The following is a 26,921-nucleotide window of genomic DNA, read 5'->3' as shown; positions in this document are numbered from 1 at the left end:
TCCTCTGTTTATTAGTGGCAGCTGCACAGTTGGGGCACAGGGCAGAAAGCCGTGGGGGTCCCGTGAGAGCCACACAACATCAGCTCCACACAGTGCAGAACAGGCCTGTTTTCCAAATGTGGGTCTCTACCTATTTTGTCACACTAAATACCCTCTCCAGCTTTCTATGGGATCATCAGTAGTGTTACTAACCCTCCTTCCTGGGGAAGCACACGGTACCTCTGGGCTCTGGTCCACCGTAGGATGAGTTTATATCTGGAAGAATGAAGGTATTACCCAACATCAGCAGGGCAGGCTAAACCTTGCTGGGGAAAACCCCAGAGGTGCAAAACTCCAATGGCCAGTACATCTGCTTTCGCAGGTTGGGGTTTGGTGCAGGTGGCTGGTGGTGAGGAGGAACCAAGGCTGGCTGCGTGCCTTTTCCCCTCTGCCTGGTGGCACCTTCCCACGTACTGCCAGCCCCAACCAAGTAACCACCATTCAGCTGCATTTCCTCCCTTTTTCCCCTCCATACCCAAGCCAAGCTGGAGGCAATCCTTGCTGGGTTTTTTCCTGCAAGAGGCTTAAATCTCCTTTCACCATCTTGGGAGCATAGCGTGACTGCAGCCCTGGCTGGCTGGCCCGGCTGCCACCACTCATGATGCCCTTTTTATTGCCAGATTAGAGGACATTGTCGTGATGTGCGTGAAGCCCTCCAGATAAGGCACTGTACAAGTTCCAGCAGGTTCCAAATACAACAGTGCGGCTTTTGCATCCAGCCCACAGGATCAGAGTTTATTTCCCCAATGCAGACAGCTTTGCACTGCCTTCCTGTTAATTAAAGTAGTGATTACAATACTGCACTGTTTACATGCAAGATTTTGCATGGTCTTGGCCATTCACGTGCAAATGAACTTGTAAGCCTTTCTGTGCCCTAAAATCTGCTGATGTCAGTCTTCCAATTCTAACTCCATGTTGTAGGACATGTGGCTTTCTGTAGCTCAGCTTTGATGCCCCCAAGTCATATTATCTCTATTCTGAGCTTCATTATGATAAATCTTTCACTGGTTTTAAATCAAAAACTTTAATTGTACCGTACTTATTCAGCTTAGGTTTTGGCTCCTGAAGGCAGCAGTTTTAATTGCATCATTTGTATAGTGGCCCAATATGTTTTGGTGTGAAAAGTGCATTATCACTTTTAATTTTGCATTATTTTCCCCATATGTTTTAGTTACACTAAAACTTCAGATGGGAAGTGATGAGGCTTTCCCACTGTTCCCTCATTCTCTCCTCAGTGTTTTTTTAACGAGCTAGGACCACACTATTTTCTTTTGTTCTCATCAGTTGAGGTTTTAGGGAGCTGTTTATTTGTAGGGTAATTCTTGTATTTATGTAGAGCAAGGCATTAGACATTTTTATCCTCTACTTATTAACAAGCCAGATGGTACCGGCTGCTACCCACACAATTCCAATTATCAGATGGCAAACTGAAATATACATGGGGCAAATGAGAAGATGTATATTAAAGAAGCCTCATGTAGAATTGGCTTCTCAGAGATGTTGATTCACAAAGGGGTACTAGCAATTAGGGTATGACAGCCTGCTGCTGAATGTACAGCATTGGCCCAAGGGCACAAGCGTTCAGCTTCCAAAATTTTAATACTCCCTCTCTTTCTCCTGTGGTATGAATACACATCTTTGAAATCTGATTAAGGTCTTTCATCCTTTAGACTTCTTGTCCTTTCCAGAGTGATATGTAATATCAAAGCCAGTCAGTAAGTTAAGATATCCCAGAAAGATGTGGAAGAGCTGAAAATCAGCATGAAGTCTGTTCAACACATCTCCTAATGCACACTCATGCACTCCCTGGCATGTACCTCAGCAACACAGGAATAGCTCTAACACTGAAATCTAGGATCCAACCAAGTTTTACTATTCCAGGTCTCAAATTTATCTAGAAGTCACAATATACACATGAATTTTTGGCTTAAGAGCAACCCTTAACTTTGGGTTTAAATATAAGGAGGTCTGGTCATGTTGATTATGGTTGGCTTCATGGTCTTTTAAACAAAACATCTTTTGAAAATTCAGAACCTAGACCAAGTCCTTATGTAGGAATTCACCCTACATCATTTACATAGGCTGATAATAAAGAATGAGTGTTCTAATGGAAGGTTTTATATTGCTTTGTTGTGTTGGGAGTTTTCTTTGGTTTTGTTTTATTTTTCTGTCCAGAAGACAGAATAGGAAAAGTGTTTGGGTAAAAACTGTGCTCTTATGCCTCCTTTACTTTGACATAGAAATAACATACATGAGTTGTCTGGGAAGATGTTGAATTATATAGGAAACTTTTTTTGTGTGACATTTTTATTCCTTTTCTCTAATGGCTCAAGCTGAAGTGCTAAGCCAAACCAACCTGTGAAGAAACTGATGTCATCAGGTCTGATCAGCTAAAGGAAAACGTTATTTAAGCTAAAGTAATGGCTTTCTAAAGTTCTTCATTTTCATATGGGCTACTAGCAGATGAATCATCTAGATGACTGGATTTTGTAAAAGTTGTAATGCAAAGCATTTTAGATTGTTTCTAGTTTCTTTTTACAGTATTCAATCAGAACACCTCTTTCGACAGCTGTTTTCAGAATGCAAGGAGAAAAGTACTCTCCTTGCAGCTGTTCTGACTCTAACACTTATAACCTGCAAGTCTTGGTGAAGTGTCTTAATGGAATGAGTTTGAAAAGCAAATCTGCATGGTGTAACACCATTTACACTTCAAACAGCTGACCACATGCAAATGGCACATGTGCAAATTCTCACTCCTATTCATGGAGGAGTGAAAGGTGTGCACAGGCATTTGTCTGCCATTTGGTTACACAAATGTATGAATCCACAACTCTGGAAAAGATGCTGCTGCTTCTTTCTCGCCTTCCATCTGTGAAATGGGGGGCTAATAGCATTCCTTTCATCTAGCTGTTAGCTGTAGACCTGAGCAAGACCTGCATCAGTCTCTAGAATCCTCTCAATGATATCCTAAGTGTAAATCAGTGGTACAGCTATTCACACAGTCTTGGGGAGTTCAGACAGTTTTTGAGCTGGCTTAATAGGTGGAAAAAATCCCAAACCATCGTCTAGTATACTTGTTCATTCCAGTGATAGAAGCTGATGTTACAGATTATGTTCTTTATGTTACAGAGATTCCTCAAAAGGGTTAGGTAAAGAAGAGAGGTTCAAAATAAACATCTTCATGTAGATCCAAAGTGCAGTTGCCAGTTTCTCCCAGTCTACACAACTGTCACTTTTTGCTTCAGTACCCTAAAATCCACCAGGCCAAAGTTTAATTTGATTTCTTAAAATAAGAAAGCCAACACTGGTCAGGTGCTTGGAGATCACTGACATCCTAATTATTGTCAGGTCTGGATTGCAAAGAAGTGATTCAATAGCTGAACATCTGTGTACTTGCTCACATAGAGTTGCTGTTTCACCCACAAACAGCTGTGGAGTAGACAGGCAAAATTCTCTACATGGTGATAATTACAGTGTTCATTACAAAGGAGGCATAGACATAAGAGCATGCAATCAGATTGGGTTTTTTAACTTTGGAACAGAGAAATACTGCTAGATCCAAGGCTAATATACATAAAATAGGTTTTTCAGCCAAAAGAGAGGAACATTTTGTTAGATCTGAATAAGGAATAAGGAAATTCACTTACTAAACAGGAAACTTTCTCCAATCTTAGTTTTGTTTCTGTAGAAACAATGGTTAAGAACTACCCAAACACACAAACTCTTCCAGATACTGAAACACAATTGATTGTCTATGGAGCTGCCCTTTCCTTTACTATGCTTTTATTGCTTGCTACATGTGCCAGCCTGCTCTGTCCTAAGCAGTCGTGTTAGCTATTATATTATCATTACTGACCACCATGATAGCGGGGACAGCTGAGTACCTATAATCAGAGCTCATGATCTCTTCATCTCCTATCTTATGCTCTTTCATCCCCATAGTCACATCTTTAGATGAACATTACTGCATTTTTTCTAGAAGAAAAAAAAACATCAGTGAAATCTTTTTCTCAGGCAATCTTTCAAAGCAAGAAGCTATGTGCTACTGAAATGCTATAAAGTAGAGCTTAAATGAAACAAAATGGAATTTCATTAATGCATGATCCTTGTGTGCAGGACTGCCTTTTCCCTCCATTCTGGATCTAGAAACTCAACTTTCTTTTTCCTTGCTAGGAGCTAAAAGGCATTCAAGTGTGAAACAGTGCCTTCCTTGGGTTAATTCTGACACTTTGAATTCACTGATCCAAGGCTCACATGGCAGTTTGAGTGTGCAGGTGTGGTGTTTTGAGGATCACAACTCACACAACCAGAGAGAACAGTCTCACCTAAGGTAAACAGAGCATCCTGGATGGTGGCAGGACTGAATATGTCAAAAACATAAGTATTGTGCCAAAGTGCAAGAAAATGAAATGGTGTCAAGGGTCCAACACTTACTGCAGAATGTCTGCATTTTATTATCACACGGGTTTCTGGTATGATAATGACTGCACAGCAAATTCCATTCCTAAGCAGTCGTTTAGTCTGTGTGCTTACATTTATGGAGAAGAGAAATAGAAATCAAGTTTCTAATTTTTTTTTTTTAACAAAAGCAACCTGAAATGTTCATGAAATGTATTTTGTTTGTTATCTGAATAGGTTCCAAAATGTCACATTTTTTTCTCTGAGGGAAGATATTAGGCACAGCAAGATATGTGACAGAACAAAAAAGATACGTCACTCTATAAAAGCAAACCAGCTGTCAAGGTTTTGGCTGTTCCCTTAAGAGGTAGCTGTGGAAAAACATTGTTTGGATAGAATAACTGCAAACCTGGGATTGTGGCACTAAGCAGGGTGCACGGGAGGAAAATAAGGGAATGGAAAATTTATTTTAAAGTAAAAAATTTAATTTAAGGGAAAAGCCATTGGAGAGGAAGAGCAATGAGGGGTGGTAACAGGAGCTCCCCTCCTGACTGCAGTCAGGGCCGGGTATAAGACAAAGGCTGGGCACTGACTAAGTAGAATGTGTCTCTGCTGAGATTAAATATAACATTTTGACATACATGGAACAAAGCTGTGTGTGGTCAGTGGCTCTGATTGCTTAAAACATCACTGATTGTGTTGAGGGTCCCCTACCAGGGAAAGCCGATGGGGTGGGTGCAGGCAGCCTCTGACTATGGGGAGAGGCCCTCTGGGTTTGCTGGCACAGGAACAAACCTGAAGGGCCCAGGTCTGGCCCCGATGGCAACCCCCCCACTTAAAGCCAGCAGAGAAATGTTGGTCCATCACTGCCTGTGCCCTTGAGTGGTACTCAACACTCTTGTGTCAGCAGTCCCCAGGGGGCTTGTAACAATTCATACTAGCTGGGGTTCATTCCCTTGTGTTTTGCATCCCTCAACAGAGAACAAAAATTCAGCAAGATGCTTAAATGTGTTTTTGTGAGTTAACACAGTTGTTCTGCTGACCTTAATAGTGCTATTCACATGCTCAGAGCAAGGCCTGTGCTCAAGTACACTGCTGAATCAGCTCTTGTGTGTGTACTGAAATATAACAGTGATTTCTGCAATCAAGGCCAGTGCCAAGCCCTGGTACACCCCTGCCTGGAGTCAAGATATTAGACCAATGCTGCTGTGTGTAGTAGTTGGCATTGCAGCTCCTCTTCCCAGGGCTGCTGAAGATGAGCAGGAAGCGTTCACACAAATTGGCTCATGCTGCTTCTTTAATAATTCATGTATTTTTGCTCTCTTCTATAGTTAATGAACCTCCCCCACTCTCTCACCCTTGTTCTCTCTCTCTCTCCCATTCAGTCAGTTTGTTGTGGTTTCATGTATCTAATCCATCTGTCACTCGATTATAGCTATCGAGCACCTGTTATGGATTTCTAGAGTTTCATTCAAGCTGTTGACAAGTTATTCACAAATTGGCCCTTGTCACACTGTCATCATGTGGAGTGCACTTTAGTGAATTCTTTTGGGTACACAAAATAATGAACAGAAGACAGCAAGGCTTCTGAATTAAGCAGTTTCCCCAATATTTAAAGAACCGTTAACTAATTGGGAGTTTCTTGTGGGTGATATATTTTTTTAAGCTCTTTACTTAAAATATTTTGTCTTCATGCAGACCTTTTTGCATGAATAAGCATAACACAGCTTGATTGAGCTGTCAGGGCAAGCTTTGTTGAGAATGATGCCTTATTCTATACAGTCTATGTTGCAGCTGTGACAAGCTGATCATTGCTTCTTCTGTACAATGCTACTTTGCCTACTCTGCTTTGGTATCAGCAGGGAAAGCAAAGGGCTGGTTGACTGACCAGCCCTCAGTAGCTGCAAGTCTCTTTTTCTCAAGTGGTTATTTGTTTTGTTCTGCCCTGAGGGATACCAGGCAGAAATCAGGCAGTGGAGGTGACAAAGGTCACTGTCCAAACGTGAAACATCTCCTGAGCAAAGCATTAAGAAATGTTAAAAGCAGGTTCAGCTATGTCTTGGAAAATCCTCACTTTCATAGCAAAATTTCAAATATCTCAGTACCAGAAGGTCTAGAAATACTTTTTTTCACCAAGTTTTTACTTCTGCTCCTATATAGGTGATACTTATTCCTTAGACTTTTGTCCTGCACTGTTCATGTAACTCTTAACTTCTGTCTGCACTCTGCTTTCACTATCCAGATACTCTTATTATTAGCAGTTTTTAGTGTTGTAGTAAGGACCTTGAAAGTAACGTGGTACCAGGATAAAATTTCCATAAGCTACAAGAGGATTCTAAAATTCTCCCAGTGCAGTGTATTAGTGGTGGAGAAGAAGGCATTTGCAAATACAGGCAGAGTGATTGATCTGTTTGCAGTTAGGAGAGAAGTTATTTATGCACAATTTGGCTCAAAACAAGTAAATGTAGTGCATGCATATCTGTATATTTAAAAACTATTTTGCATCAATGAACATATGTACATTTTTCTAGTGTAGTCTGCAAATCCTTTGAATAAGATTCCAGGGCTTCAGTGTTTTTATCTTTGAAGAGGATTTTTTTTTTTTCTAAATTCAAAAGGAGAGAAACTAAGGTTTAGCAATTGCCTTGTCCATATGGGGTGCAAATATAGCAGTACCAAATTATCTGGCAATTGCAAAGGGGCTAAATTACTTCTGCTCACTTGTTAGATTTCTTAGTGTTTAGGGGTTTGACGCTGTAAGATCCATTTTCCTTTGTAGTTTCACAGGGACACATCCAGCTGCCCTGATCAGTGCTCTGATAAACCAATAGGTGGCAGGACTTCAAAACAAACTGTGAAATAATAAAGCCATGTTCCTTTATAAAGAAGTTTGAAACAGAAAGTGCAGCTGCCTCAATAGTTAATAGCTTAACAGTTATCTCATGAGAAACTATTTTTAGAGGGTTTTTTTAATATGTTTATAATAATTTAATGTTCAAATCTGTGAACTGCAATTCAGATACTCAGAACACATTCCAATTAAAAGAACACAGAAAAAAACATAATACGGGTTATGTTTGTAAGGACATTTAGGTATTAGAGGATGCTGATAGGCATCAATAATTTTTAATGCAAGTAAGATTCAGAGTCACACAGATATTTAGATACCTAAATATTTAGTCACTTATGCTGTGTGATACTGTGATACTGATCATCTTGAGGGATCCCAGAATAAATAGGTTATGATGATAAATTCCATTTCCAAAACCAACTTCCTTTGAGCCAGGTCATACAATCAAACTATGTACCCGAAGATGCTTCACTGAGCCTTTTAAAACCAGATCACGGTGAATCCATCAGAGTAAATCAGTAATGATAACTTTTCACTTGCTCCTATCCAGCACATTCAAATCAGCCCAATCTCAACTTCAGCACCACAGTAATGAGCTGCTCTGAGCCCTGCCTCAAGCAAAGATCCTGCAAGCCCTGACACCAGGGTTTTAGCCTGGATATCTAAACATAAATATCCTTCTATCGAAACAATATCCTTCTATTACTGGCTTACCCACTGAGCAGTGTCCTCAGTATGCCTGAGGCTGGCTGTCTCCCAGCACCATGGCAGAAAGACAAATACAGGGACACCTCTAGATGGAAGAAAAGCTCAACTCCAGCCTACCTGACAGCTGAGGGATAATGAGAATAATAGAATAAGTGTGCAGAGATAGCCATCAAGACAAGCAGAGGTTTGACAACCAGGGCACAGGCTGCTTAAGTAGTTGATTTGGCTGCAGTGCCCACGTCCAGCAGAGCTCCCAGCCAAGGATCCTGAGCGAGGGAAGCCACCTCTAAACTGGCATCACATCAGTTGCTCAGACACATAAGCCCCATTCTTCAGCCTTGCACTATTGGCTAATTCAGGCAGCTTCCTCGCTCAGCTGTTTGCCTTAAAAAGCTGAAAATCCCTTTCTTACAAGCTTAGCAATTCCCATGTAGGATCCCAAGCCGCAAACAGACACTCAAGTTGGTGCTGAAATTCCAAGCTGTGAGCGGTCGAGGAATTGTGTTGTGCATCTCTGCCAAACAATGCTAAAAACCATCCAAATAAATCCCTTCAAATCCTAAATATTTCTGGCTGTCAGGAAAGTAGGCTAGGAGGGCTTAAATCACTTTTGAAAATTAGTGTAGGCCACTAAGTCACTTATGTGCCTTTGAAAAATTTATCCTTAGAAGTTGGATGCTCAAAAGTGATTTTCCTTCACAAGTACCACTGATAACTTCAAAAATCATCCCTGAAATGAGAATGAATAAAAAATTATTCATAGAAATAAGGGTATCACCAGCTCTCTGAGTAAAAGGGAAGCATAAAACAGGCCAAATATCTTATTGGTGTTCAAGTTTTTTCAGTGAATTGCTTTGAAACAAATTGGTTTTCATTGGCTTTAAAAAAAAACCCCAAAAATTGTAATGTTTTCCTTTTCATTTTTTTAACATATAAATCCAAATGTTTTCTAAGTATCTCTCATGGGCTCTGTTAGGCTTTGATTACAGAATTCTGGTAATAAGGATATTTTGGCCCTTTGAATTGTTTTTTGGGTGATGCCAAAAAAAGCAGTCTCAGGTTTTATAGCTGCTGAAGTATTGTACTGTAAGAATAGTCACAACACCTCTAGTCTTATTTTTGCATAAAAAATAAATAAATTTTTATAAAAATTATATCTTTGACCTTCATTTCAGTTGCTGTTAGTCTTTCAGTGTGATTTAGCGTTGTTCATCTCTACTCTAAAATGGTTCAAGGAGTGAATAGTTTGGAGGAAAAGAAATAAGTATCATTCCAAGAAGCAACTGTTGAAGATTTGAATAGAACTGTATATAAATCTGGGCTAAATTCACCAGTGCAAAATCAGCACAAATCTCATTCTTATCCATGCTTCTGATGTTGCTGCATTTCTATAATATGCACCTGTACTGAGACATGAGGCTGAACAGAATGCCTTGTCTTAGTTGCCTGCTCTCTTGAGCAAAAGTAACCTTGTATTACCTACTCATTTCTTTCAAATGTTTTTCTTCTCAGCAGCTCTCATGCATTTTAAAAATGGGGGTTTTTTTCTTTAATAAGAGTATTCTACATGTAGTGACATCTCTAGCACACCCCAAATTTCACATCCCAACTTCTATCTCACTTCCTGTTTTCATGGTGTCTGCTCCCGCTAAAATAACTTTTTTCCATACTTTAGAAAAGCCACCACTGACAGAGCAAGTCCATGTGGTCTCAGCAGCCCAGCCCAGAGCTGCTTTGGAAAAGGAAATCTGTGAGAAGGCTGTCAGAACAAAGGATGGGGGGAAAGTGAGACAAGACATAAATAAAACCAAACATATTTTTAAAAAACCCAAAAAAACCAAACAAACAAGAAAAAAAGAAAACAACAAAAAAAATCCCCAATACCAAGGAAAAAATCTTTAGATTTTCTCCTGCTCTGAAGATTTATCGAGTCTTTCGTGTACATCACCATTTCAAGCACTGTTGGTTTGCGTTATCTCTTTGAGCTATACAGGCAGTCGTGGGGCTGAGGTGGCTTTGTGGCAGGCAGTTGTGCTATTTCTTCCACTTGACAAGTATAATCTCTTGCCATGTCTTTTTCCATTTCCTCCTCTTGTTACTGAAGAAATGCTCAGTTTCATAAAAGCTGACATGCCCTGAGAAATTCCATGTACTCTTTCTTTTACAGAGCCTGTGCATGTAGATCTCTGAAGGCATGCAGGAGATTTTTGACTTTGCATAGAACAAAGGCTCCCAAATCCATTGCTAGGGAATACCTGTGGGGGAAAGAAAAACACCAACAAAACCCATCCTACTTGCCTTTTGACATGTACTATAAAAAGACTTGAGTTACTGAGAAATAGCTGATGTGCACAAAATAAAAATGCACTGCATCAGCCTTTTTCTTTGGGGACTAGCAGAATGCAAATTGATTTATTTTTGGTGGCGTTTCCTCCTCTGGGCCTAGAAATCAAAACTCTAGATCATCCCAGGTAGGGGTTTTAAAAAATGCATGTGTGTATTTTTTTTTTCCCTTAGTTAATATTATTGAATTTAAAGCTTGCATTAACTAATTACTAAGACTTAAATGTGGACTACCTCCTCATAAATTTCTATAAACATGTTAAAAATCTTATTAGTATTTAAATAATATTGAAATAAACATTATGCTTATTGTTTAGTGCTTGTTTTGCTTTCTTTAATTCAATGATCAACCACAGTCTTAGTTGGAGAGGCCCACAGTAATGCAAAAATGTAGCAGCTGAGGTCTAGAACTATTTCTATGCAGATGGCAGGGTGGATCACTGCTCACAAATACATACATACATACATACATATATATATATATATAGGTATGTATATATATATGTATCTATGTATGTTTGTATATATATAAATAACTTGAGCAACCATCAAATATATATATATATATATTAGTTATTGTACTCGTAGCTTTACATATAAACATAAATACATATATTCTGATTTTGATGAGAATTATTTTGATTACCACTCAAGACAGTTGTCAATAGTTGCACAAATAGGATGTACCAGAATGGTAAATTTTTTGTCCTTTCTCCAAAAGGGTTTAGAAACAATATCAAAACCCACACAAGACTGATGAATCAGGCTTGGCACACGAATTTTGACTCATTAGTGGGCCAGGTATACAGAAGGATGAGTGTATGTTTTTAACAAAAATTTGGTGTCATTTAAAGCCACTGCTTAAAGTATTTATTCCAACTCACTTACTTAAGAGCACAACATTAAAATTAGCCAAGTAGGTAATGGGTAAGATCCTCTTTCAATGACTTCTCACAGCCAAAGGCTTTCACTGTTTCTATGCATTGACCTTTCAGCAAACATAGGGTGCAATTAAAGGGTTTTTAGGACATTATTGGTAAGTGCATGTTTTTAACTTTAATTTTCATGCTACTTTGCTTTTGACTATGCACCAGGGATATTTTTAGATTATTGATGACTGCACCATCTGGCTCTATACTATTAATATCAGTATCACTGAGTTTTGCAAACTCTTTCTCCTTCAGTTCAAACCCTTAGGCAACACATCTTTCCACAGCTACAGCAGGTACTCCAGAGTGAATGATCTTGGTTGCATTAAGCAACAAAAAGCATTTGCTCATGTTTTAAGTAGTATTTCTACCTGTGTTTTCTGACAGTTGTGAATATGGGTCTTCAAAGTAAGAGGATGCAAACAGATTTCAAGGTTAATTATCTTGTACCCTCAACTCTGAATCCATCTGGATTTTGCTGAATGCAGAAACTTGATATCTGGGGGCTGTTAGGAGTGTCATGGTCCAAAGAAACTCTGAAGGACCTTGCCACTATGAAGAGCTGCAAGGGCATCCTCACCAAGGAAGTTCAGAGTCAGATTTGTCAGTTGAGATGTGGGGCTGGACATAGAGAAATTTCAGTTTTTTCAGCTTTGAAGAATTCCTGCTTGGTCTTATACATTGACCAGAAAGAGGGTCTGGATTGAGATTTTTGTAATCTCTTTTTCTCATGGTTTCCAACCACCCCTTTAAGAGAAGGAATCAAGTATTTCAGTGCTCATTACTTTGCTTTTAACACCAGCTTCATCTGGCCTGCCAGTTTAGTTTCCATGTTCTGGCTAAACTACATGCTATTTTTAGTGCTTCCATATTTTTTTTTTTTTTAAATCATAGTAATTAACACAATTCCAAAGAATAATGGATTAACTACTTGACAATCTAGTTATACCAAATTCTGTGCTTTTTTTTCACTGGTAATAATGCAACTGTTTAACCATGATTTATAATCCTTAGATTGTGATGTTTTCCTGAGACTTAATCACTGAAGGCAAAAATTTGTTGACACAATGAGTTTTGATAACCACAGTGCTGAATATCCATGAACAAAGCAAATGCCACTCATAAATTGAATTGCAAAAAACGAGTGTTCTGATTCTTTTGCTCCCCATATTCTAAAGAATATTTTCAAAAAATAATATGAAAAACAATCACAGAAGCCTTTGTAGGAAATTTATTAAGAGTGAATAGTTTTGTTATTTTGACAACTGTCATAAATTATTTGTCAAGCTCAACTCTGAACAAACCAAACATTGTAGTGGTGTTATCACCTGAAAACACTGTTGTGTATCAAAAATAGAGAGCAATCCATTTTAGAGTGGTGACAACAGGACTTGAAACAAGAGTATTTCTGCGGTGTGAGTTGCAGAACAATGTCCTTTATCTAACAGAAGGGCTTTAAAAACTTCTATTCAGCCACAGTGGAGAAACAGTTGGCTGAAAACATAGTATATGATCTCTGTGTTGGTTGTAAGCTCATGAATATAATTCTTATGGAAATTATTTTTATCTTCTCCAAAGACAAAATGTTTTGGAAACTCCCTGTGGATTTCCCAGACTGTTGGTTCATTACCTGGATTACTCCTGTAGTTTTTTAGGCTCTCACACTCTGGAACTGAGTTGTAATTCTATATCTATCTCCATTTCTTTCTTTTACTGCCTTTTTCTTATCCAACCTACACTTTTCCCCGGTGGTAAATAAATTGTTTCATATTTTTCATTTGACGCTAAGACTCCTTCAATGACTTCATAGAGATTTTCCAAATCAGATTCCATTAGCAGAACAAAAATGAAAACAATTCCTGTTGTGGTGAGCCATAAGAAATGGTTTGTGTAATGAACCAAGACAATGGGTGATTGACAGTCAAGAATTTATGAAGCAAGGATAAATACAAAAAACCCTCACGAACAAATAGATTCCCATTTCTTTCCTAATGTCAGCAAACAGTCAACCTTACATACTAGGTAAACAAATACTCAGGTTTAGGGATTTAAATAGCGTACATCCCCAACAATGAAAAAAAATGGTTAATACTCTTTGTTGGTGTTAAAGAAACAAAATTAACTTCAGAGCTACTATTGTAAACTCTTTGATTTATTGCACAAGCAATAGTCAGATGGGGGAAGACCTAATGTGGGTATTGCTAAAAGCACAAGGAACTGATTGTTTGTACAGCAGGATACCAGGAAGAGTAGAGATCCCCAAGAATTTATGGGGGAGAAAATGCATGGTGCTAGCTGAGCTCTTTTGTGCTGGCCCACTGCCAGCACTTCAGGACACCAGACAGGGTCCTAAAGAGCCACTTTGGAGTGTGGTACCTATAGCAGCTGGCACTTTATCTTCAGGGGTAGCCTGACAGATGTTATTAAAGCACAGCACCTGCACAAGGACCAAGTTCAAATCATGTGATGTCCTGAACCACATAATCTTCCCAGAATGTCTTGTGACATCTCTAGTGCTAAGGCAAACCAAAGGCACCTCAGAAACTGGGTTAAAGCAGTGGAAATTAGATATTCTGGTAAACTTCATCCTACAAGCTCTTGCATTGCACTAGTGATGGCAGACACAGCGTGGCTCTACGGAGAATTGCTGTAATGTGTTGCACAGAAGTCCCCACAGCATTAGCAAGGTAACCATCTCATTCTGCATGTCTTCCTCACGTTTGCACACCTATACCTGGAACACTGTGAAGCATGAGTAGAAACACATCTGACTTCAGAGTATCCTAGAATGACTTGAGCTGAAGAGGACCTTAATCTAGTTATTAACCCCATTCCATTGACAGATTCTCTGAGCAACATGTTCCAGTCCATCACTACCCTCATAGTAAAGAATTTATCCCTAATATCTAATCTGAACCAACCCTCTTTCATTTTGAAGTCCTTGTCCCTCGTTATGTAACTACATGCTCTTGTAAATTGCCCCTCTCCATCTTTCTTGTGGCTCCCTTTAGATCCTAGAAGGCATCAATTATGACACCCTGTAGCCTTCTCTTCCCCAGGCTGAACAATTAAAATTCCCTCAGCCTTTCAGTCTTTATAGATAAAGTACTGCTATTTTCTCAAAATCTGTCTTTGATATGCTTCAAATAGTAACTTAAAACCTGGAGTGGCAATGTCTACTAGATGACTCCGAAAAGTGTGATATATGCTTTATAAAATGTTACAGTTAATCAATTAAGAGATAATCTATTAAAATTACAATCAAAAATATGGTGTATGGGATTTTAAAAGCCATTTAAAGTGCTTAATTCCTTTTTATTTCTTTTTCCTTTTTTCTTTTTTAATCAAATGAGAATATAGTATTCAGGTGGACATCAGCATTTGAATAGGAAAGGAGTTAAATTGGGAAGGAGTGCGTAGACCTTTTGGTTCAGAGGGTTCACACTTGTGGTCATGTCAATTATACTATCCCACAAAACGTTCCCATGGGAATCTCTGAGTATGATATCATAGATCCATTTATCTTTCATAGGCAGTGAACACTTACAGCTGCCTAAGTGAACACTTACAGATTTAGAGGAAACAGAAAACCTTCAGCATTTCATGGAACAGTTCCTTTCATTTGCATTTTTTCCACCCTAAAGTGTAAATTATTATCTGCTGTGCTTTGACTGCTTGTTACCAGACTACTCAAGATTCTACCTCAGCATCTGGAGAGACTCAGACCTTAGCATTCAAAGTCATCCTTTAATTACAGGCCAGGAGGAGAGAAGAGTGATTCTGCAAGGGGGGCTCATGCACCTCTTCTACACCACAACTACATTTTATTCAGATAACTGGACCACAACAGCTTTTCACAGGGAGCTACTCACCCTCCAGTAGTGCTACTGAATACCATTTGATAAGAAGCCTTTCTCTTTCCTTGCTCCATATCACTTCATCAGGCTTTATATGTAATTCTTTTGTCTCTAATTGCCCTTCAAAAGTTTACAACCATATTGATACTTGGAAGAAGTCAGGCAACTGGAACAGGTGAGAATCTTCAGCATAAATTATGTAAGGATTAGGCTGTAATTGAAAGGAAAGTCCAACCAGCAAAGAGGAAATTCTTGTACTTATGAATCCAATGTATCTTGATCACTTCAACCACTTTGATCTATATCTGCTGACTGTAGCAGAGCTGGAGGAAAAACACTTTCTTCTTTGTAATACCATGGGAGGGAATTGTTCTATGCAAAGAAGGTGTGCACCTACAGAGATACTCTAAACTCTGAGCTTTGGCACAGCTTTTACCACATTCACTTGCTACATAAAGTGATTACAGCTTTTTTTGTACATCCCACATGTGAGACTTTATGAGAAACCAAATCAGGCTGGCAAAAACAGCATGAAGTGGAGACAAACTTAATTTACTTCTAGAAAAGTGGAGTAGACGCAAAGGCCTTGAAAACTTCCATGTCAAACAAGGCTGAACTGTCAAATATAAATATCCCTATGATTAGGGAGGACTATTTTAAGTCTCAGTTTGGGATTTGGGAAGCCTTCATTCTTGCCAAGTCTTTCTGGAGGGTGTCCTAAACTCCATAGCAGGTATTTATTTCAACTAATTACATACAATCTGTTCTGGAGAAAACGAGTACTAGCACAGGACTGAAATGTAACAAAAGACACATATGAGCCTCTGTGCAACATTCCCACTTTCAAAAAACATCAGAATCTTTTTTCATTATCTGAAAAGGAACCTTAAGTCACCTGACAATATAAGTAGCCCTTCCTTCAAACTTCAAAAGCCACAAACCCCCCCAGTCTTTTGGCTCTCATCATCTTGTTCCTTTTGAAAATTTTCTGCGATTCTTTTTCTGATGATAAATATAAGCTCACAGAATGAAAACAAGGCAACCATGAGAGTGCCCCTGTTTCAAGTGGAAAACGCAATCATGTGCATCCTGCAAATTTCAGGTTGTAGTGTAGGATCTATAAAAAGCCCATCCAACAGATATGAAGGAGTTATCCTAATCTGGAAGTATTACCCACATCATGACTTGTGCTTCTGTGCAGATGTGCCTGGATAAAAATTTATAATATTTTTAAAACCTACACTCCATGAAGTTAAAAAAAAATGGCTGTGATAAAAATAGACTGAAATACCAATTGTTCTTGAAAAAATCCATGCGAAATTAATTTTATACTACTTAAATAATTTCTTCTGAATTAAACACAAAACTAAGTGCTGCTGAGACCCCACATGCAGTGCTGCATCCAGCTCTGGGGTCCCCAGCACAGGAAGGACATGGACCTGTTGAAGCAAGTTCAGAGGAGGCCACCAAGATGATTAGAGGGATGGAGCACGTGTCCTGCGAGAAAATGGTGAGAGAATTTGGATTATTTGGCCCAGAGAAGAGAAGGCTTCAGAGAGACATACTTGTGGCCTTCCAGTGTCTGAAGGGAGCATGTAAGAAAGATGGAGAGAGACAGTTTACAAGAGCATATGGTAGACAGAATATGGGGTACTGGATTCAAACTGACAGTAGTCCCTGGTATAGTGAAAGGTGTCCCTGACCATAGCAGGGGATTGAAACTAGATGATCTTTTAGGTCCCTCCCAACATGAGTATAAGGAAAGATGTCTAAAATCAAGTCACAGACTAGTGTTTTATTAGTCTTGTAGTTGTAGCATATTCCATGAAATGTCAAAAAATTATTAAAGATAACAGTTGACCACAGCATTCTAATAAAAGTTCAGAACTAATTTTTAAGGAATTTTTACAAATACCATCAGATTACATCACATACTGTAATGCATTACATAAATCCTTTTCAGAGTAGGTAATTTACATGCACAAATAATTACTTTGAAGGAAGTGAAGCAATAAAGTTTAAAGCACCAGATCTAGGAACACTATTGTTTCCTCAGGCAGGCTGGTAATAGGTAATAAAGACTCCTAATTGTCCTTAGGAAAATGATGGGCCACGGAATGCCACAAGTAGAGATAATATAAGGATTACCCATCTGACATAAAATTCTGAAACATAAAGCATGATCTCCATTTTGCTGCCCAAGTTTTATTCTGAATTTACTTGCTTTAGAATACAAAATAGACACAGAGTTGTTCTGCTATGAGGACATACACATTTTTTGCTTTTTAAAAAGAAAATATGGTAATATCTATATGTTGTAATGCTAGATCATGCTGCATACCATTTACTTTGTGCAATGAAGGTGTATCGATGCCAAAAGCACAACACTAATAATTTAAGAACATTCATATTACAACAGTGAAAGGTGCATAAAGATGCATTTTACTACCAGACAGGAGAATTTCTTCAACATTCTTTGGCTGATCTGCAAAGTCCTCCATTGAAATTTGCATTAAATTTGTCATCTTACCTTTAATACAGATCCTCATTATTCAGTTAATTTTCTCCCCCCTCTCTCTCCCTCTCTTTCTTTCTTTCTTTCTCCCTTTCTGTCAAACATCCTGAAAATAACCTTCAGCTTCTTTAAAGCATAAAGCTTTGGCGTTTTGGAGAAACCGTAATGAGCCAATAAACTCAATTTGGAGGCTGGTTAGTATCACATAAATTAATTTCCCTGCTAAATGATCAGAGTCACATCCACCTTTTTCACTACCATCTGCCTCACAACAAAGTTGGCACTGTACTCCTTTGAGAGGTGGACTGTAAAAGTGTCATTTAGGAAAGGCTTATTAACAAAATCCTTCCTAAGTTCCAATTTTCCTGTTCCAGGGTAATGATCACAGGCAGCATATATATACTGTTAGCAGAAAACAGTCAAATGTCCATATGGCATGCACTTAAATAAATAATATTTAAAAAATTTAAAAAGTAAATGGAATGTGTGTATGGATCTATGCAAATATTCACCTTCATTTTCAGGGATTTTCCTATGTAGCTGATCACAACAATTCTGCTAGTTGCTAGTTCTGCCTATGAAGGAACAGTCCCTGCCAGCTGGGATATTTCCCACTTGCCTCTGGGCTATGCAAACAAGGCCTGTGCCACACCTATAAAATTGTATCGGATCAAACCACTTCTCCTGAGCTTGCTCTTAATTCCACGTTCCCAGTTCTAATGTGTGACAGACATTTGAAGTCACTCACTCAGCCATCTGATTTAGTCCCTTACCAAGTGTTGTAAAGCAGAAAAGCATCCAAACGTGGTTGTTAAATTCTGATTAAAAACACTGTTCTGGAATTTTTTATTTGTTGTGAGTACACATACTTAAGAGAGCCTGCAATGAAGGCAAGGAAGTCTTAAATGTTGACAAGGACTTTAATTTTGTTTTTCCAGTAACAAAAAATATAGGGTGACAAAACTGATTCACAGGACAGTAGATTAATAAAATGTCCATGTGAAGGATGTAAGGAAGAAGTTGAATATTCAAATTAAAATGTACTTTTATGTGTTTTGTTTTTATGGAGCAGAGTCGGAATTAAGCAGCTTCACGACATAGGATTTTATTTGCAATGAAGTTATTTTGCTGTTAATGGTACTGTTCCTTCCTGGGTGGAGGGGCCAGTGGGCCATGAGCTTTCAGACAGGGGTCCAGTACCAATGTGTCATACAAGCATCATGTTATTTTGTTCTCTTTCACTAAATGTCCTACAGCTTGCTGTTGTTCTACCGCAAAAAGTGCAGATAGGAGCCTTTGTTTATTTTCAAAAATAAGATGTATTTTTTCTCACCAGATATTCAAAATTTCCATTTTTCCCCCCTTAACACTAACCCCAAATGCTGAAGTAGTAATAGTAATTACTTGGGTTTCAATGTTCTCTTATTTCTAAATAACTGGAAAAGACATCATTAAAATAGTCTCCATAACTTTCTATCTTATTAAGTATAATTAGATTCTTTAGTATTATTTTTCCCTCTTAATTCTTATTTAATCTGTTTTGTTTTTATAGGTGTTCTAAGAAGAACTGCATTTTAGGCAATGCTTTTCAATAAATTTCTACCTAAGAAACTCATCAGACAGTTTGAGCAACAAAACCAAGTAGCAGTAACCACATGAGTCAAATTTAACTTAAAAGAAGCTTTTGAAACCACACTGCGGATTTCTAATCTGCTTTTTGTCCTCAAAATTGAATCTAAATTACTTAAATGTAAATTAAAAATAGAAAACTATACAACTGCAAAGTTCAAAATGTACGCCACAGAATTACAGTCATTCTTTCAGATCTATCATCTCCCTAAATTTAAAAAGAATTGGAAACTTCCTTTTTCTCCACTGAAAATTAGCACTGCCAGTAGATCATCTAGTAAACTTATTATATTAAATCTTTAATTCACATTTCTCAAGGCCACACTCTAGAAACTGCAGAGTACATGCACGTTGCAGTAGGACAACACCAACGTTAGGTAATAACAAATCCAAACTATCACCATGTCTCAGATGCAGTAAATTGAAGAGGCAGAAGCTTCTGTTTGCTCCTGACAGTAACTCAGGAGGATCTTCTCTATTTCATCATTCTGGAGATCAGTGCAGGTTTTCTGTTCATTATGGGAGAACATTCTTGTTCTTACCCTGTCTTGACTGCATCCTGCCTCTCAGATCCTGAAAACATGGATAAGCTTATTTTTAGCAAGGACAGTTTGCTTAAAAAACCTCAACTGGCACTATTAGCTAAACTCTGTGCTCTAGGACTGGGACAAGCACTTTGAGGTCTCATCAGTTTGGGTAGGTCCAAAAACTGGCAAAATAATTGTTCTGCATTTTCCAGGAATTCAGAATAATTTCCATGTGAATGAGGTTTAACTGAACTATCTCTGGATTCCTCACAGCTAGTTTCTGTCTCTCCACGTGAATTGTGGAGTTCTCCAAAGTCACAAAAATGGAAATTAATCCTGGGACAGAAAACTCTGGGTAGGTTTCTGTCTGAACCCATGAAAAAATGTGAAAAGTGCTTTAAGTAACAAAAAGTAACAAAAAGCTTTCTTACAGCAGGAACATAGCCACCTATCCCTTTATGGCTGCCTCTTCGTTAAATGCTGGGTGGTTGAGAGCTCTTTGCTACCTGGCAGCACTGCTGAGCCACTTTTCCTCCCCTAAGGAAGAGGGCACACTGCACTTCTTGAGAAAGTCTAAAAATACATTTTCCTGGGGTTTGTAGTTGAGTTTGAATTGTAGGAAACATTCTACCAATGCTTTAAAATCACTGCTTGCCTTTCTCTTTTTTCTATCCTCAACACAGCCTGTATTTCATTCCTGTTTTACAGCTTCAGGACCATTTCACTGCCAGCTAAAAACATAGGATGTGTTTACACTGGTCATTAAAACACTGCTCAGAGTATCCAAAATCTCAGTTTGTCAAGAGAGCATTAATCTGGTCAATTTTCCACCATGTATATGATCAAAAGAAGCAGAACTCTGCTACCCGTCATGCAAATAAAATTATGTGCACAAGGCACACTGTTAGCATTATCACCAGAGACATACTGTGTATTCCTCCTATAAGGCTATTTTAATGTTTCTGGTGTATCATACCTTTTTATAGACATGGTTGCTGATTTTAAAACAAAGCCATTTCTGTTAGCTTGCTAAAAAGCAAACCTAAAGCTTGGAAATATAACTTCTATTTCTGTGTACGCATTTTTGTCACAAATCCAAATTCTTTAGGGTACATTCCTTGGTATTCTGCAGATGAAAATGAGCCTGGTCTTTGCATGTTTTCAGCTGACTAGATGCAAATCTTTGAAGATGCTGAACCTACATAGCAATATTTAAGATGACATACTATTTGGAAAGCATGCAAGATTTATTAACCTGACCACAGCATCGTGTAAAATGTGGCTCTGCCATTTCTTATTTTATTCTGAGCATATCCAGATATGAAATATCCTGGATAGCTACATTTTGAAATCCCATTGTGACTATACAATGCTCAGAGAGAAGAAAGGCATAAACAAGTCCACTCTTAAGTCTCTCAGTTGTTGTCTGCTCAGTTTCTACAGTCAAATGACTTCTACAAAACAAGCAGCAGGATGAAGCTGCAGAACCTGAACCTGTTCCCTCCTTCTGGAGCACAGTAAAAGGCTGCAGTTACTGCTACCAAGAAGTACTGGAGATATATTTTGGAATTGTTTAGATGCTCATCCTGAATGCACCACAACATAAGGTAGATAGATATGTATAAATCTTTTTCTTGGAAGTAACCACTTTCAGATTAATAAAGAAGGTTTATATATATATATATATATATATATATGTCAGTTTACTTCTGAACAGATGCTAGAAGAGCATCTTTTAAATCTGAGAAAATTTAAAACTAAAAGGGAAGACAGAAGATAATTTGAGGGTGTTCCAGTCCCAAGTGTCATAGCAGAGGCAGCTTTCACATCCAGTCTGGGTTTCAAACTCAGCACTCAGTGACTTTCCAAGTGCCCACACTGTCCTGTTTCAAACTTTAGGGAAGGATGATTTTTAACTCATCTCCTGTTTTAGCTGCGATTTTGATGTTGTTCCCTTCAGGAGCCACCCACTCTTGTTTTCTGTGCTATTTCCTTGCTGGATCTTCCATTTACCTTTCTGTCTGCCTTGTTCTTCAGCTGTGAATCCTCCCTTTTCTTATCGGTCCAGGAATTTCTGGGGAAGGTGGCAACTCCAGAAGGCAAAAGAAGATCTAGTGTGTAAAGCTAGGACAGGGCAAGGAGACTTCCTTTCCTCTGACCTGCCACACACTTTTGAAAGAAATTAAGATAAACTTCTGGCATAATGATATACTCCCCATATACCCCAAAAAATCCTCTAAATTTTATCATAATTCACCTTTAAAATAAATATAAAAGAGAAGAAGAAAAAAATTTCAAAAAGACATCTAAAATGATACAAAATCACAACAAAGCTTAATGTAGTCAAGCAAATGTGCCATGACAGTATGTACTGGTACATCCAAGAGATTCCTTCTCAGCTGGAGCCCAGAACAAATGGAGTTAATAGGCAGGCAGTAAAAGCAGAAGATGACTCCTTTCCAAGCATCATTGCATTCCTCCTCTCTCCCACACACATGCAGTCTAAAGCAGTGACTCCTGCGTTGTGCTCATGTCAGGCTCTGCAGGTCTTGAAGCTTGCATGACTGCACGTCCCACACATGACATCAAGTCCCTGGTGCACAGGACATTTCCTGTGTGCCTCATTCAGCATTTCAGTGGTGCCTACTCAGCATTTGACACATCAATGTCCTGCTGAGTGCTCTGTTCATGTCACCTGGAGCGAGTTCTAGGTCATACCACCAGGGCAAGTCATCTACACCAAGCCCTATGGCTCTGGGCCTCAGACAAAAGAAACAAACCCAAATAAAGCCTTCAAACTTATTGAAAACCACCTCAGATTTTACCAGGTGTAAGCATAAGGTCTTAAGAACAATGTTCCATGAATAGAAGAGAGCTCATCTGTTTAAACAGCTATGTTTGAGAAAACTTCTTTTTAAACTGTGTGACTGGGGACATGACTAAGAAGAGACTGAGGTCCTGCTTCACACATCTTGGTAAATTTTCTCACCTCTATTATGACCAAAGCAAAGCTATCCAGGGCTGAAAATAATGTACCTGGTGGATGTGGGCTCATCCTTGCTGCTGGAACAAGCCCTGAGGGGCAAGACTAAATACTCTACATGTAGAACTGAGCAGGTATCCACACACACAGACCTGCCTGGCTTCAGGCACAGGTTTGCTGCAGTTCTGCTGGCCCCTGGCACTGACTGAGCACAAACACCACTGCCTGCTCCCTGTCAGTCATACCTAAAGAGAATTTGGCTTGTTTAATATAGAATAACAAAAGCCAAGAGAACATTTGTCTTCTAAATATATAAACTATGTAAACTCTGAGGACAAACATCTGCTTAAGTTTAAAGTTGACCTTTGATCAGAGACAGGCATAGTCTGGGCTCAGATAAACTTGGATATAAACACGTGCACAGTGAGGGTCTGAACCAACCTTTTGGCGGGAATTGCAGGCAGCTGTGGAGGGGAAGGCAGGAGAGCACAAGAGGAGGACAAAGCTTCTTTATGGACTGTAATTAGGGGTGAATCAAAAGCTGTGAAGGAAAAACAAACAAACAAACCAAACCAATGGGAAAACCAAGAAACTAAAAAAATATGGTAATGGTTTAACTAACAGAATAATAGCCTATAAACTGTTTACAGTCTGCCTGCTATAACAGAAATATTTTGCTGGGATTGAAACCCTAAAAAGTCAGAGAGACACAGAACTGGTGAGTGCATAAATGCCAGTGTAAGAGGGTGAGGATCCAATGACTGTGCAGAGAAGAGGTTACTCACATGCTGCTGCCACTCAGGAAAAAGTAAAGCTTATTTGGCTAAGAGGTAAAGATGGTGTTTTCTGTGTACACATGATGGCATCAATGATGTCACTATTCTGAAATCTTTGCTTCCTTTGGTTTTTCAAGGTTCCATTGCCTTGAAAAAAATCAGTGGTTAGTTTATGATTTATTAGGTTGGGTTGGGATTTGGGGGTTTGGTGGGGTTTGTTTGGTTGGTTGGTTTCAGTTTTGTTATGTTGTTGCTATTGGTTTTTTGAGGTAAAATCTTGAGTTTTATTGTGTGAGAGAAATAAATCAGCTAGGGCAACAGCAGAGGTACTCTGAGCATCTTGTCCTCCCTTATAATTTTGAGGAGCAGTCAGGAATATCACCATCTGTCTCCCAAAGTCAGGACATACACAGGGAAAGAAATTCAGTGGGGATAAATATAGGGAAGGGATAGCTTCTGCTATTCCTGTTAAGATTTTACTTGTTTTGTACTTATTTTTGCTGGTGGTGAGTTTTGAGGTTTGCTGCTTGGGATTTTCTTTTTCTCTTTGTCTTCTTGATGTAGCTGCACCTAAGGAGTGGCTGCAAAAATGAGCGAAGGTGTAACCTCTGTCGATTTAGCTGTAGAGTTACCTCTGAATGCCTCCAGGACATCCCAAAAATCCGCCTATGTAGGCAGATCCTCAGTGAAGTACACTGTATTTGGCCTTTCTGTGGTGGAAAGATAAACACTTTCAGTCCTTTTGACTTCTGCAGTTAACCCAGTGCTTCCTAGATGGTAGTGTTTGTTGTTTTTTTTTTTTTTTTCCTGAAATATCACAGACATTATGTATGTCTGTGATAAAATATATTACCCTTGACTGGTTAAGTGGTGCCCTCTGATTCTCTGTATAGATGTCTCATGTCATTCAACCACCAGGTACTGAAGGTAGTGCTCAGATATTAGAATGGTAGGGAACCTAAATATCTAGAGAGATCCCTGATAAATGATACACTCTGCAGACAAACCTCTGCCAAATTCTATTCAAATAGCACAGGGATAATGTGAATATGACTCTAATGAAGGAAGGCTGGAGTTGCCATAATGCATGCAGGTGCAATTGCTCCAAATCTCTCTTAAAATCCATTTTCCTGCCAGTGCTCATTCTTCCTTTAAACAGAAGTTAATACTCTGCTGACATTACTGAACTCCATCATGCTCATTATCTCAGGCTAGCATTTAGATCAGGTTTTTGGAGGTGAAAGACCAATTCATTAACTCTATTGTGTCACTCAATGACTTCCTGTGGAGAGATCATAAGTCAGATGGGGGTGTCACTGCTGGAAGATAAAAGAGAGCTATAAAGTAGGAAGACAACTGGTATAATTCACAAAAATGAGGAAAAAAATTATTCTATGGCCTTTAATTTCTATTCATAGTTCATTTTTAAGTGTGTTATTTAGATAACAGTGCATCTGAGTTGGTTTTTTTTATGAGTTTCAGATATGGTATGAAAGAGGTTATTGGTTGGTTATTTGTTTTTTATTTAAAGGAGAAAATTAATATAGGCAACAAGTAACACAGAAATCCCTGTTGAAAAAAAAAAAAAGCATGCTTTAAAGCCTGTCATGTTGAAATGCTGACATATGTCAGCCATTTGTCTTGGCTTAAAGGGGAAAAAATGAGTGTTTGGAAAATTATTACTTTATCAAAAATAAAGTATTATGAAATTGCCTTAATTGTAGATAAATAAAGAAATGGCTGCCAGGAATCAAAATTCACTTATTTGATTAAAATAAAATAAAATCTCCATACTGTTTCTCAAGGTTAAGGACAATGTTTATTTTTAGAGTGCTATCTGGTGTATTGTAAAATATTTTTTTTCTCTCTGAAAGAGAGATTCTCTCTGAAACAATTGTCTAGGATTCTTAAATAGAAACTGCTACTACTTATGACTGAACATGAAGGTTCTCAGTTTGCACATGGAAAGTAAACAAGCAAAAAATACTTGTGTTTTTAATTGAGATTTTGGTAGAAAAATTTGAAATACGAGACTTTGCCAGTTAACAACTACTTAATGTGAAGAAGCGGAGTCAAATAAGGAACGCCTTTGCCACAGAGCTTTGCAGCCTCTATTCAGCTTCCCTCTACCTGTTCAATAAAACTGAGGGACATCATAGAACCCTAGAATGGTTTGGCTTTGAAGAGACCTTAAAGATCATCTGGTTCCTTGCCATTGAAAAAACACACTCCACTAGGCCAGGTTGCTCAGAGCCCCAGCCCCATCCAACCTGGCCTTGAACACTCCCAGGGATGTGGCATCCACAGCTTCTCTGGGAGAAGCTGGACAACCTGTTCCAGTGCCTCAGCATCCTCACAGTAAAGATTTTCTCCCAGATACCTGATCTAAACCTACTATCTTGCAGTTTAAAGTCATTTTCCCTTCTCTTATCACTACCAGACCTTGTAAAAAGTCCCTCTCCAGATCTCTGCAGGCCCCCTGTTGGCAGTGGAAGGCTGCTTTAATGTCTGCCAGAGCTCTCTGTTTTGCAGGCTGAAGAGTCCCAAACTTCTCAGCCTTTTCTCACAGGACGATCCTTGGCAGGACTCTCTCCTGCCAGGCTGCAGAAAGCCTGCGGGAGATGTGGGATCGGTGGGAGGTGGGTTGGGGCGGGCACTGCAGTACCCAGGGAAAGAGTTCTGGTAAAAAAATGCCAACATCAAAACATCTGAACATATCCTAGAATGTTCTGGTGCTTCACTACCTTTTGGTAAACTCCCTTCTTCAGCTGATGGCACCGTGATTTCCAGCAAGTAAAACAGGCCAAGGGCTGGGAGCAAACACGAAACCAGCAGCTGGTATCAGTCACTGCATGAACAGCAACAGCACCGCTCTTACAACTTTTAAGGTCTTGAGTTATCAAAAAAACCCCACGACTTGGGAAATCTAAGATCTTCAGTTCATAATGTACTCACAGAATGGGTCATCAGGTCCAACCTCCCTGCTCAAGCAATCTTGTTCTAGAGCACGTGGCACAGGATTGTGTGCAGATGGTTATTGCTTATGCCTGGTGAGGGAGACTCCACAGCCTCTCTGGGTGATCTGCTGCATTGAATGGTTGCTCTCACAGTAAAGTTCTTCCTCATATTCAGGTGGAAATTTCTGAGCATCGGTTTCTGCTCATTGTCTCTTGTCCTATTGCTTGGTATCACTGAGAAGAGCCTGGCTCCATTCTCATCATTCTCCCTTCAGATATTTACACATTGATGAGGTGCTCAAACCCTCTTGTTCTAATAAATCCTGGGATTTCTTTTTGTATTTTTCACTTCATATTCATTATTGATAAAAATTAGTTTCCAAGCAGTTTCCAAGCTGTACATAAAAGA

General features: G+C 38.9%; 1 long non-coding RNA gene across 1 annotated transcript in view; it reads right to left on the bottom strand.

Moving 5' to 3' along the window:
* The window catches only part of LOC121469220 (uncharacterized), a 45,069-nt gene that overhangs the window by 14,872 nt on the left and 3,276 nt on the right, over positions 1-26,921 (bottom strand). Inside the window, exon 2 of the long non-coding RNA XR_012054141.1 lies at positions 23,221-23,320. This is a non-coding gene — a long non-coding RNA (uncharacterized lncRNA). The remainder of the gene's footprint in view (positions 1-23,220; positions 23,321-26,921) is intronic.

The sequence above is a fragment of the Taeniopygia guttata genome, chromosome 2 (genome assembly GCF_048771995.1).
Source record: "Taeniopygia guttata chromosome 2, bTaeGut7.mat, whole genome shotgun sequence".
NCBI lineage: Eukaryota > Metazoa > Chordata > Aves > Passeriformes > Estrildidae > Taeniopygia > Taeniopygia guttata.
The sequence above is the reverse complement of the archived record's forward strand: the minus strand, read 5'-3'. Positions and strand labels throughout refer to the sequence as shown.